This window comes from Nelumbo lutea, chromosome 4, assembly GCF_056320005.1.
Source record: "Nelumbo lutea isolate HS-2025 chromosome 4, American lotus-T2T, whole genome shotgun sequence".
Lineage (NCBI taxonomy): Eukaryota > Viridiplantae > Streptophyta > Magnoliopsida > Proteales > Nelumbonaceae > Nelumbo > Nelumbo lutea.
Window position 1 is genome coordinate 36,751,663 of NC_142687.1, and position 14,635 is coordinate 36,766,297.

General features: G+C 42.8%; 1 pseudogene; it reads right to left on the bottom strand.

The window, feature by feature from the left end:
• Positions 1-394: 394 nt before the first annotated feature.
• Positions 395-1,372, bottom strand: LOC148855224 (uncharacterized; annotated as a pseudogene).
• Between the last annotated feature and the right edge of the window lie 13,263 nt (positions 1,373-14,635).

The window sequence follows — 14,635 nt, forward strand, 5'->3', positions numbered from 1 at the left end:
AAAGTTTGAACAGTTGAATACAATAAGAGTTGGCTCCACATAATATTTTAAAAGGGACCCACAAAAGCACCTAAAACATAATCTATAGCATGCACTACCCAACCGGTTGGTGGGCATAGTTGATCAATCTAGTGCAATCATGGCCCACTCACGTATATTAACATTTATAGAATATGGCTCCAATGGACCATGATTATAATCTAATCTTACACACTTGAAGAAGTTCATCAAGAATTTCTTAGTTTGAATCTTTTAATATCATTAACATATTCAAAGTCTTATAAGATCTCAAGTCACAAGGGCCAAAACAGCCATCAAAAAACCAAAAAAAAAAAGGCCAAGGCTAAACAAAGACTAAAATCATTCAAGAATTAACAGAGAGAGAGAGCTTGCCTTTTGTGTGAAAGGTTTTAGAAGAAACGTTGGGATGGCATTTTGACAAACAAGATTAAAGAAACGTCAGGTGCGGAATATACAGAGTGCCCAATATAAAAAGCCAGTTGATGTCTTCTAGTGAAACCAATTTCAGAAGTCAGAGCGGTATGAACAACCCAAAAACTACTCTAAATAAAACGAGACAAACAGATGAATTGAAGAGAGAAAATAAAAGATACGCATTATCAGCCATCGCTGTTCACCATTACTGTTTGAACTTGAAGTGACGATGTTATTGGAGAGGATGAACGGGAGAGCGCGAGCTCATCATCATATTCATAAATTCTTCAAAACTTACCAATCCATCTCCATCGGAATCAACGCCACAAATCATCTTCTTACACTCTGCGATGGAACACTTATCGTCCCCCAGACTCTTAAACACCGCCAGCAATTCTTCCGGTGATATAGACCCGTTCCCATCTGCGTCAAATATCATAAACGCGTGTCTCAGATCCTCTACAGCTTTTTCCGAATCAATCCCGTTCGTGTTCAAGTCAATAAACTCGTTTAAATCGATAAACCCATTGCCATCCAAATCAACCACCTTCACCATCTTCTGTAACTCTTCTTCCGTCACGGGGTTTCCCAAATTCTTCATTATCGAACCCAGTTCAGACCAAGAAATCATCCCATCCCCATTCATATCAAATTTCTTGAAAACTGCTCCAAGTTCCTCGACCAGGGTTCTTGAGTTCCCCGGCTCGTGCAAAGAAGACGACCTCGAGCTACCCGAGTTCTCGCGAGGGGAGCCCGGAACAGACTTGCTCTTCTTTTTCCGAGAAAAAGGGGATCGAATACCCATAATTCTCTTCTGTGTTCCAAGCGTGAAAAACAGCAGATATCGGAGAAGAAAGACTCCAGATATAGAGACCCAAAACGATACAAGGCGAGATAGACGGCGAGAGAGTGTATATTAGCCAGCTAGCTAGGGATGAAGGAGATAAAAAAGGTAAAGCTTCAAGGTGGTTGATAGTCAAAACAAGAACCCTTATCAGGAGGAGTTGCGTGAGTCTGTATGCCGGTAGACTTGGAAATTACAATCTAAATTTGGATGGCTGAGTTTCTAATCTTTCTTAAATTCCCATATATCTTCGTTAACTATCCTAATTGGTTTTGGAAACTTCTTGGAAGGTTCCTCAGTGGCATGCACGTTCGGTTCTGTAATATATAATCTATACTCAAGACTGTAGACCAAATAAACTAACCGATGGATTGGAATCTCTTTTGCCAGTACAAAATTAATGGAAGGAGAAGGGATATTCTGCCTGTGATCAAGGCGGAATAGAACAAAAGGTGTCCATTGTACAAGATAGATATTCCTTTTTTTTTGTGAAAAATAGAGGTTTTTTATTAGATTAAAATTCGAAAAAGAGAACCAGCTTTTGGGAGTAAAGTGGGAAAAGAAAAGTAATTTTTTTTTACTGGAATTATCCCGAGGCACTTTTCTATGTTTCTACTTTCTACCCAACACATGATCAACAGTTGATTTTCAGATTGACGGAGTCAAATATTAAGGTGGGCCATGGTAGGCGGTAGGTGCCTGTTGTTGTGTAATTTCTAGGGTTTTTATCTGAAAATCTCCCTCACTTTTTCGGGAACTTCTAAACACCTCCCGGTCAGGCATTTTTCTGTTAAAGCAAACAGGTCTCTACAAGGTTAATTACCGTAATACCCTCTTCAAGTACTGTGCTCCGTGGTCCCATATATGTGTTTACTAGTGTTTGATTATACAAGCCTGTTATATATGTCAGTGTTTGTGGCAGAGTCATGAAAAGAAATGAATTTAGGTAAATCTGTCAATGCTGGGGTCTAGCGTAGCGTAGTACAGGGTATACCAATACCTAACCAATTATTAATCAGTTTCATGCAGGTGGGAGGTGTTTAATCCGTCGCTTCGGTTGGAAAATGGAACCTAACTACATTTCGGTTAGTTTAATTGATTAAAATATGCATGTATGTTATATTATTATTAAAATGTATCAATATTTATAATTAAAATACATATTATGTATTATTATTATTATATGCTAATATTAATAGATAGTAATGTTAATATTTACAATTAAAATATATGTATATGTTTAGGTTAATTTGGTTTTCAGTTTGGTTCGATTCAAAATTTTCCCAATCGATATTGATGGTATGCGATCTAGTACTCCTTGCTGAAGGACGGTTCGAACGTTAGTCTGATGAGGTTGGCTAGCCAAGTTGTAAGAAGACAATAGTCAGAGTATCTGAGATTGGCACTTTGATGCTTACATCAACAAAGAGCTTTAAGAGAGCTAAAAAGCAAGAGAGCTAGAGAATTGTAAGAGCAAAATCGTGTGTACCTTCTCTGAACAATGGGATGCCTTTATATAGGCACAGTTGTCATGGATTTCATGTTGCGTGTCTGAGATCTCCAGGAGGGCATGGTTTATTGGTCCGCCTCACGTAAAAGTGATTTCGTGCTCGGAGACGACTTCTGCATAAAGCGATAGAGCTTATCCAGTTGCCTCTTAAGCGAGTGGGGCGGAAGTCAGCTCTATCGATAAGGCAAAATGATCCCAGAGGACTTGAAGATGATAGACCACACATAGTGGAGGTCGGTCACTACATCGTGTAGGTCACCAATCAGCCCACAATCCTGAGCTTGTCAATCGTATCCTGCCTACGTGGTGCCAACATGTAATGCAATGGTTTTAGAATGCCACCTGGCGTATTGTCAGCGATGGGTCAAATCACCCCTGATCAGATATTTATAAAATTACCAAACCAAATTGGCTTATTAAGTTTGCAAACCAAATTTGAACACCCATACACACACATGAGCAAGCCCAAGGGTGGTGGAGGGGAGCCATGCCCCGTACCTTGATACTAGGGTTATAAACTCATTGGATTTGGATTGGATCCAATTACATATACATCCGATAACAAAACCTCTCGATTGGCATCTGCATCCAATTATCATGTCTAATTTGGATCGGATTCAAATGTAATCCATACCCATCTTATTGTGTTTAAAATGACTACAAAATTAAAAAAAAAAAAGCTCAAAAAACTTATTTATTTAAAACGTATATATGTATAATAAATGTATATTAATGTAAAATATTAAACTTATCAATTGTGTACATATTAGATCCAATTTTTAATCAAATGTAAATTCTAACATCCAAATCCAAGATAGTCAAATTCAGAGTCGAATTGGGCATCAGGCCTTTGGAGTCCATTGACAACCCTACTTCCTAGAATCCATGTTGGTATTTCACTTACAAATGACAATAAACTAATAAACTATTTATTTTATTAACTATATAATCTGTTTATAACAACAAAAACTGGATCGGTTCCAACCCAATTATTATTTGGAATAAAACCATTGAACCAAAACTGATATAATTGATTTAGTTGGTTCTATACTATCTGAATATACATGACCCATTGATCGCCCTATAAAATTTTGACTAGTTAGGGGTGCAAATGGATTGGATCATGATCCGATTCTATTCGAGATCCGATCCTATTTGGTCAAATTCGGATCACTCCTGGTTGGATCTTTGGATCGGATCGGATAATATGATTCGATAAGAAATCATATCGGGGATCCCCTCTATCCAATTTGAGAAGATCCGATCCAGTGTATATTATATATTTATAAATATAAATATATATAATACATATATATGTTATTTATTTATTTATTTATTTATTTATAAATAGTTTTATATTTTATTTTTAGAAATCATATTATTTATTTTTTATAAAAACATGTATATATGATGAAAATAATTAAAAAATACTTGTATTTTTTGTTTTTACTTTTTAATTTTTAAAGAAAACAAGTCGGACCGAATCAGATCCAAAAGATCCGACTTACTGATAGGATTCAAATTCAAATAGAGTCCTATAAGATCTGATCGGATTTCGGATAAGATCAGATTCAATATGAACAATGTCGGATTGGATTTGAATATACCCATACCCTGATTCAAATCTGATCAAATCCATTTGCATCCCTATGACCAGTCCAATGGAATCATAAACATAATAGCCAATCAGGTATTACTTATCAAAATTCATGGGTGGGTTTTGATTGGTTAAAACTCTTCCCATAACATGTCTTTTTTGCATCATAAATTTTCCTTAGTTAATGTTGCTGCCAAGGTTGGGTCAAGGGAAACAATGTAATTGTGCTTCCATAGATGAGGGCTAATTGAGTCCGCGGGCTGATAGATTTAGGGGCTCCAATGTTTGACCTGTGACCAAGAGAACACATCAAAGGCCCCGAGTGTTATCCCAAGGGTGGAGACTCTGACAGTCAAGTTAGTAAGTGCGTAGCAAGGGGTCGGATGAGGCCTGAGTAGAGGTAGCTTAGACGAGGTTAGTAGAGAGCAAGGGAGAATAAAGAAATAGAAGCCAAGATAGCTTACCTAGGGAGTGACACCACTTATTCATACTTGAGCTCACCAGGGATGAGCTGGAGTTGGTTAGCAGCAAGCGGCCAGGATTACTCCCCGGCCCTGCCACATGCACCTATATCATTTGCCCCCCACTCTTGAGGCCGTGGTGGAGGTCTGAGTAGGGACCTCAGCTTTGATTGAAGAAAGCATAACACCATTATCGGGAGGCGCTAAGTGGTGTATTTTAGCGAGCACCTCAGCTTCGGCATTGTCGGAGATAGCCTTAGCTTAGATGCATGGAGGCATTGGCATCGACTTCCAAGGGCTTCCCTTAGTTGCTTTAATGGTAGATGTGTTGCTAATGACTCCACCTCTTGAGAGAGTTAGGGTGGACCAAGGGCTCGGTACCGTGCCTAATACGGGTACGAGATGCTTGTGCCCTCGGTCATATGCTTCGTAGAAGTATTGACGATCCCGTGTGCAAGTCAAGCATCATCGTCGACTGATAGCTGTCATGTGTGATGCAAGCGATGAATCAGCTTGTCGTAGTCGTGCATGAGACGAATGTTGGCATCAATGAGTTGGGACCATATGTGGAACATATGTCGACGTTGACTGGTCATAGCTATGTCCGAGATGAGTGTCGATTCATCTAGGTTGGGTCATTCTTGGCTTGGAGTCGGTGGACGAACTGGCTGAACCGCTCGGCATCGTTTTGCATCCCCGAAGTCGACGACGTGTGTTATGTCGGATTGGACTGTCAGGTCGGATGCTCTGCAGCCATTGAATCAAAGAGGATCTGAACCATTTGTTTCCCTTTAAATAAGACATTGGTCAAGGCAAAGATCACCTTTTGCCTTCTTCTTCTTGAGCTTTATGAGACCTTGGCCATCATCTTTAGCCAATTCTTTAACCTTTAGAGACCTCATCCAGTAGGTAAAGGCTCATTAGCCATGTCTTACTCTAACTCTGGCCTTGAGTGCTACGAGCTTCCTAACTTCTCAAGTGCTAGCTCACCTCATACCACCACATCCGTCAGTAATAGTGAGAGCTACAGTAGTGAGTTTGAGGGCTTGCCTTCGAGGCCCGAGATATAGGTTCTGAAGGAGAGAACTGCTCCTAGAGCATCGAGTGCAGCTAGCAAGGCAATGAATCTCCCCATGAAAGTGTCGGGTCAACAAGGCCGAGAGATGGCGAAGGTGCCTTAGGGTTGCCTGAGGTGGTGGAGGGCGGTGAGGTTGGAGAGCCGAGCCCTAGGCTCATAGCCGAGGTCATGGCCCGAGGCATAGAGATAATGTGCAATTGATGAACCTACAATTTATCTATATTTTTATGAGGTTTTTGCATGAAATTTTATGTCGGCTTAATTAAATTTTGCCCTATTTTTAGCTTAATTCAATAAAGATTTCAGGGGCAGCCAACTCAAGAAAAAGAAGGCAAAAGCAAGAAAAGAAAGCCCAAAATTTATCAAGTTCAGCCCAGCCCAGCCTTGAGAGCAAGGGAGTTTCCATTCAGCCCAAGTAATGCAAGCTAACTCTTTGGAAAACTCAAGGGAAGAAGCCTAGCAAGAAGGAAATTTCGGCCCAGCCCAGTTTCAGCCCAAAGAATAGCCTAGAGTGCAACCTACATGTGCTCAAAAGCAAGCTAAGTTGCAGCCCAAATAGCAACCCAAAGGGAGCTAGGGGCGACAACTCCTAAAAGTTTCTTAAAGAAAAGGATGGAGCACTTTAGAATGTTCATGAGGGGTGTAATACACCCAATTCTAGAGACTTCAAGAAGAGACAAGAGCTTCCTTGAAAGCCGATATAAGGAAGCCTCTAGAGGGGGAAAAAGGGTCCAACATCTGATTTCAAACTCTCCTTGAACTCTTGTTCTAAGAGAGAAAGAGAGAGAGAGAGATAGGTGCAAGAGAGGAGAAGAGAGGAGGAACAAGCAACTTCAAGAGAAGAAGAAGCTGAATTCGAAGGGGGAGAAAGCAATTGGAGATCAAGGGTTTCATCCTCACTTGATTTATGCACCATTTGGTAATCAAATTCAGTTAAGACTTATGTAATTTCTCCATCAAATTTTCCTTTCTTGCTCTAATCAAAGCTTGTTTTATGCAAATTCAATTCTGTAATTTGTTTTATAAGTTCATTCGAGTAAAGTAAGTTCAATCTTGAAGTTTTTGTTTGGAATTTTAATTGTGGTTTGTTGGCCGAATTGCAAGTCTGAAATCTCAGATCTGAAATTTCATATCATGAATTTACAAGGTCTGAATTGCTATTTTTCAATCTCAGATCTGTAAATTCAGATCATGAAATAGTGAGATCCAAACTGCTTTTCTTTAAAATCAGATCAGTGATTTCAGATCATGAACTTGTAATACCTGAATTAGAATTCAGGTAGCTTTAATTCAGTCTGGCCGATTTGTTCCTCTTTCTTGGAATTCCTAGAGTGCTTGAGAAAGGCTCTAAGAATTCAGATCTGCCAATCAAGAGCCGAATTGAGTGCAAGGTTAGAGATAACTTGCACAATTCTGTTGGTGTTCATTCATCAATTCAGCTGAAATGAAACCCTAGAATTGTTATATCTGAATGCATGCATGGTGATTAGATCCTTGATAGAGATATAAGGACCATCACCCATGCATAGATTGAACATGCGCTCGAGAGAGGCTGTTCATTGCTTTGGGATTTCACCAAACCAAGGCTAAATCTTATTCTACTTGAATTGCCTAGAAAACTAGCTGTTGAATTTATTTTTCTATGCATCTTTAACTTGTCTCCTCACTTGCATACAAGGTGTTTGGTCCAATGTGTTAGAGACAACTTTGTAGTTAGAATTTCAGATTTTCATTAGTGTTACATTTCGGCTGATCAGATAATAGTAGACTGATTTATTACTAGTAGTTGCTACATAAGTCATCGTGGGACGATACTCTACTCACTACTCTGTTACTTGAGCGGCTAGTGCACTTGCTAGTGTCATAATGAGTCACACATCAGCAATTCTCACTCCAATGAGGATAGCATACTTAGCATAGAGCAAGTGAGGGCTCTTGTAAGAAGTACCACATTCCGAGGGGATATAGCCTCAGAGGGCAAGGTGTGCGTATATGAGAACTTCCTCCACTTTAGCCTCATGTTTCCTCTAGCCCCCCTCATCTCCGATTTGTTGAGCTACTACAACATCTCCTTGAGTTAGCTTGCCCCTAACATCGTCAGAACCCTTATCATCATGATGGTGATGGCTTGGCTCTGAGGCATTCTCTTAACCGAGAAGGTGTTCCAGTGCAGGTTCATCCTGAGGTAGCACCCTACTAGGGCAGGTTTATACTTCTTCCAGGCCCATCATGGAAGGGTGTTCAACAACCCATCGTCTGTGTACAACTGGAAGAAGTATTTCTTCATCTCCTGTTCGAAGGGCTAGTCGTTCATGTCGGATTGGGGGGTGTCAAACCTCGTAGCCGAGAGGATAACATGTGGCATGCCTCGGCACAAGGACGAGGAGGCCAAGGTGATGACCTACATTCGATTGACCAGGACCATCGAAGTTGAGCCCTTGGTGTCGGAGGAAGCTTTGGTGTGGGTTGGCCTCAACCCTGCCCGCCTCAATAGGGGAGCTCCTGTTGTCACCTTAACATGTTGGCTTTCATCCTTCATACCACGTACTAACACATTTGTTGTGATTTTGCAGAGATGCAAGGAAATCCCAAGGAGATGCTGCTACAGGAAACAAAATCTTTGAAGGAGACTCCGGGTGAGGACCCATCAATGAAGTAGCTGCTGAAGGGACGGGTACTAGTTGAGAAGACCCCTTGGCCGGAGGCACCTGCTGGAGTTGGGGCCGAGAAGGGAAAAGGGCTTGCTAAGGTTGACCGGCACAAAGAGCCCACCACAAAGAGGTTAGTTGAGCCCCTTCAACCTCCTAGGGGCAAAAGGTTGGAGGCTAAGGATCACCCGATCGAGGGCGATTAAGGAGGTCCATGCATGTTGAGGGGACGCTGACTGAGGGAGCTTCTGGGGGGTCCCACAACTTGGGCCCCTATACTGCAACCAAGCTACACGACAACATGCCACTAACGACACAACGCACTTTCCGCCCTAATGGAGCGTCCAAGAGGGGGACTCCTTGAGCACCCCAGAGGTAGGTCGAGCCCTATTCACTGAAATGTTGTTGTCAACAGATAGGCACGCCATGACTCATATGGGTGTGTAGGGTGTCTGGGACACCGTCTTGGATCGACTGGCCGAGGTGAGCAATACTTCTTTTGGCACTTAGAAAAAATTTTATCCTTCTTGCTTTGCCTTTGGCAGTTGTCTTGTACTACCGTCAGCCTGTGCAATAAGGTGGTGGTCCTCCTGGTGCAATTGAGGACCTCTTAGGAGAATAGGGAGAAATTGGAGATCCGGGTGTCCGAGGCAGAGGGCGGCCAAGAGGCAATCGCTTAGGCCATGTGGGAGGAGTGCGGCCAAGAGCACGATCGCTAAAGGACTCATTGCGAGGCGCATGCCTTAGCTTACTAGGCTTAGCCTTCCTTGGGGACTTAGGGTGTGAGCCTATGGACCATTGAGGCCATGGGGACGTGCCTGGCCAAGGTCATGAGGTGTTTCCTATTTTTTGAAGTAACTTGTCTGTTTTAGTGTGTTTGTTCATTGGGTAGTGGGCCAAAGTCCTTGGTCGATACCGTAGTCGAGGTCCTTGAGGTTCTCTGCCCTAGCAAAAAGGGCAAGTAGGCATATGACTCACTGAGATTCGTGTGCCTTGGCTGTCATCCGGTTCGAGCGTATAACCTTGATGAAGGTTGTGCATTTTGGCTAGCCGCATGGCCAAGGGGTCCTAATAGTTGAGCGAAGTCAAAACGTTTACACTAAAGCTGAAGTCAGGGGGGAGGAACTTTGCACTTTCTATTAATAAGCCTTGAAAAAAATTACATCTCATTGCTAGTACATTTGGAGGTTCTCGGAGTTCCAAGTACAAGGAACCAGTCTTCCACTCAAGTACTCTAGCCAAAAGGTGTCGGGGCCAATGACCTGCTTGATTTTGTAAGGACCTTCATAGTTGGGGCCGAGCTTTCTAACACCGAGCTCATGCTCCATAACCTTGTTAGACAGTGTATACCCTTAGCAGATAGTGTGACCCTCTGCTAATAGGCCACAACACTAAGTTGAGATTGCTCTCGAATGCCTTTTAATAGGTCCAAATTATTTTTAATTTCTTCATCATTCTTAGCCACATTGTATGCCTCGGTCCATTGTGTCGATTGGGCAATCTCTAATAGAATGACAGCCTTGGTTCCATAAGTCAAGTTGACCAGGGTCTCACCCGTGGCGGTCCGAGGTGTCGTTTGGTAAGACCATAGGATGCTGTATAACTCGTCAGTGTAGAGGCCTTTGGCTTTGTCTAGTCATGTCTTCAGCACATTCAAGATGGTTCTGTCGGTGACCTTAGGTAGGCCGTTGGCTTGGGGGTAGCCTACCAAGGTGTACTATTGCTTGAAGTTGAGGCTGATACACCATTCTTTGAACTTGGCATTGCCGAATTGTAGGGGTGTTCACATTGAATGTCAAACCAACCAAACCGGTCTGACCCAACCCGAGTTGGTCGGTTTTTCAAAACCACCAGTCAACTTCGGCTTGTATGAGAAAATAAACCGACAACTCAGTTTGGTTTCTGTTTTCATGTATGAAAATTGAAACCAAACCGAACCAAACCAATCCTATATGTTTAAGTAATTATTAATTAGTCCATACCCTATATGTTAAATGTTGATATATTTTATTTTTGTTTTGTTTGAACTTTGAAAAAATGGTTATTTACGATAAAAACTAAAAAGTAAAACTAATACAAATATAATATAATGGTAAAATATTTAATTCGGTTTTGTATAAATTTAAATATATATTGACAAAAAAATCAGTTTTGCATAAAAAACTAATCGATTTAAATATGTATTTTGATTTTGTATAAAAACTAAAAAGAAATAAACTTAAATATAAATAGATATTTTAGTTTAAAATATATATAAAAAGCAACTAAGCCGATAAACCAACCCTTCATGTTTGGGTCGGTTGGTTTCGGTTTAGTCAATAAATAAACCGACTAGGTTGGGTCGGTTGAATAAAATGAGTCAAACCGACCCAACCCGACCTGTGAACACCCCTATCAAATTGCTTCTTGTTGTTAGTGACAAGCATGTAGGAGATGCCAAAGCGACAAATGATGTTCTTCCAAAAGAAATTCTAAATCATCCTAGCTGTGATGGTTGCCAAGGGCTTGGCCTTGACCCATTTGGTGAAGTAATCAATTGCGAGGACGAGGTATTTAATGTTGCTAGTGGCTTGAGGGAAGGGATCGAGGAGATCCATTCCCCATTCGGCAAAGGGCTATGGACTACTGAGGGCTGAGAGGGTTATGGCTAGCCAATGGGAGATGTTAGAGTGTCTCTGGCATCAATCACACTTCTGCACTAGCCCAATTTCATCATTCTGTATGGTCGGCCAAAAATACCCATGCCTTAGTGCTTTTTAGACTAAGGCTCTAACTCCGAGGTGGTTGCTACAGATGCCTTCATGGGTCTCTCGAAGTACATACTCACCCTCCTCCTGAAGAAGGCATCGAGGGAAGGGTAAGGTAAAGGACCTTCTGTACAGTTTCCCTTCAAGCAAAGCATAATGGGCTACCTACCATCGAACTCGTTTGGCTTCATTTCTGTCAGAGGGGAGTTGCTCATGTTGTAAATAGGCAAGGATGGGATCGATCCAACAAGGATCGACCTACACAGGGAGCACTTGAACATCTTCAGTGTTGGGTTGTGCTAGCTTTTCAACACAGACAGTGTGGCCGAGGGTTGAACCCGAGGTACTTGCCAATTTGGATAGGGTGTCAACCCTCATGTTCTCGACCAGTTGGACTTGTATCAAGGCAAAGTGTTGAAAGTGATGGGCTAGCTATCACACCTTGGCCATGTACTTATCCATGTTGAGTTCTTTGGCCTCAAACTCGCCATTTATTTGGTTCACCACAAGTTGAGAGTCGCTTAGGACCTTGCTGACATAATAGATAGGTCTCTTCACTCCTTATCTTAACAAAACAGAACTGACGGCATCATCCCTGACGGAGAGGTATAGGAACAATGTGTCTCTTGGAAGCGGCCAAGTGAGCAAAGGGGGCAAGGCAAGGTAAGACTCAGCTCTTCAAAGGATTGTTTGAATTCTTTGGTCTATTGGAAATCCTTCAGTTTCTTGATGGCTTGGAAGAATGGTAGGCAACGGTCAACTGACTTCGACATGAATCCGGTGAGGGCAGCCACTCGGCCGGTAAGCCTCTGTGTCTACTTGATAGACTAAGGTGGTGCCATGTCAAGTATAGCCTGAATCTTCTTTGGGTTGGCCTTAATACCCTGCTATGTAATGAAGAAGCCCAAGATTTTTCCTGAGGTGATGCCAAAAGCACATTTGCTAGAATTAAGCATCATGTTGTAATTCCTCAGTGTTGCAAAGATCTTGGCTAGGTCTGAGGTGTGCTAGTCGACCTTCAGGCTCTTTACAACCATGTTGTCTGCATAGGCTTCAACGCTTCTTCCCATCTAGTGCTTGAAGACTTTGTTCACAAGTCGTTGATAAGTGGCTCTAGCATTCTTCAGGCTGAAGGGCATGACTTTGTAGCAATAGGTGCCATGCTCAGTGATGAATGACGTCTTCTCCTCGCCCTCGACATGCATCTTGATTTGGCTGTATCCGAAGAAGGCATCCATGAATCTCAATAGCTCATACCCTGTGGTGGCGTCAACAAGGTGGTCAATCTTCAATGAAGGAAAACTGTCTTTGGGATAGGATTGGTTGAGGTCTGTGAAATCAATATAGACCCTCCATTTGCCATTATCTTTCTTAACCATAACCACATTGAACAACTAGTAGGGTAGTGTACCTCTCGGATGAAGTCGGCGTCAAGTATGTTATCTACCACCTCTTCGATGGCTTTCCAATGTTCTAGTTCAAAGTTTCTCTTTTTCTGTCGAACTGGCCTATAGCTCGGGTCCATGCTCAGCTAGTGAGTAATGACCGAGGGGTCAATTTCGGGCATGTCAGCAGCAGACCAAGCAAAGATGTCGGCATTAGTTTTGAGGATGCTTACCCATAGGCAAGGTCTTCTCAAGCTCAGCCTCGTCTACGAGTACCGAGATGAGGTCCTCAGCCAGCTAGCCTTAGTTCGCTAGTTCACCCTGAGATCAAGCCCTTCTAACGACAAGACTTCTTTATTCTTTCCCTTTAGTGCTATCACATAACATTATCTAGTTGTTTGTTGATCCCCCCAAACGACTCTGATGTCGTGCTCAGTTAAGAACTTCAAGGTGAGGTGGTAAGAGGAAATGGCCGCCTTGAGTGCATGAAGGGCTAGCCTCCCAATGATAGCATTGTAGGGGGAGCCTATCTTCGGAGAATCTGACGTGTGCCATGTTGGCTGGTTGTAACCGCTCTGGTGTTAGCTTCATCTTCTCAAAAGTGTCAAGGAAGAGGATTCGATCGATGATCCGCTGTTGATGAGGATCCTCTTCACCATGAAATTGGCGATGGTCGGCACCACCAATGCATCATTATGGGGGACCCTTTTCAGGGCATCATCCGAGAAGGAGATGACCTCTTCTTTCTTTGTCTTCTTGGGAGCCGACCCTTGGATGTTGAGTTGCCTGGATTAGGCCTTTCGGGTTGAGGCCGAGGCTCCATCCAAGGCCGTGCCCCCATAATGACGTCAATGACCCTGATCAAGTTGTTGTGATGTTGTTGTTGCTATTGTGAGGATGAGGTGTCAGCGTCGCCCCCCACATATTCCTTCAAGTGACCATGGTAGATGAGGGACTCAATCTCATCCTTGAGGTCATAGCAGTACTCCGTGTCATGGCCAATGATGCAGTGATACTTGTAGCACTTCTTTGGGTTACCCATCTTGAAGTTCCTCTTCATCTTTGTCGGCCACTTCATGTAGTCCTCCTTCCCTATTTGCATGAGGATTTGCATTCGGGTGGAGTTGAGTGGTGTATATTTATTGAATAACGGAGTCGGCAGCTTCTTGTCGGAGTCCTTGTTGTTGTTGTGGCCATGGTCGCGATCGTCTCTATCCTTTCTTTTCTTTTCTGACCCCCTTGGTTGGGGTTGGCCTCGCCTTCTTGGCACTCATCGGCCGAGGCCTCCTCGGCGGCAAAGTACTTTTGTGCCTTTTTCAAAAATTTCGCCTTGGTCTTGGGTAGTGTCTTGGCAACATTCCACTTGAGGGGTCCAAGATGGAGGCCATTGATTGTTGTGTGCATTGAAGCGATCAATGTAGGACGACAAGCTCTCTCCACACTTCGGTCAGATGGACATGAGGGAGATGACGGTCTTCTAGCACCGTTGGCTGCTAACATGGGAGAGGAAAAGATTGGCGAATTGCTCCCACAAGCTTATGAATCAAGGTGGGAGCCCGGACAACCATCGGCAGGCTACTCCCTTGAAGGTCGCTTAGAAGGCTTGACACATCAAGGCATCAAAATATCTGTAAAGGAGCATGAGTGTTCTGAAGCTTTCCAAGTGGTTGTCTGGGTTAGTGGTTCTGCCAAACATTTGCAAAGTATGAGCTTTAAAGTGAGGTAGAAGAGGCTTCGAGGTAATGGAGTCAGTAAAGGCGTCTGTTGAACGAGGGTTCTAACTTGCGGAAGCATCACCTCGGCCCTCCTTAACCTGCTTAAGTTCATCTTGCATGGCGCTTATCTACGCTTGTAGGTTGACAATCCTACAATCGATGGGAGCCTAGCCCTTGTCTTGGTCCTCTTAAATGCAGAATGGGTCTGACCGGTT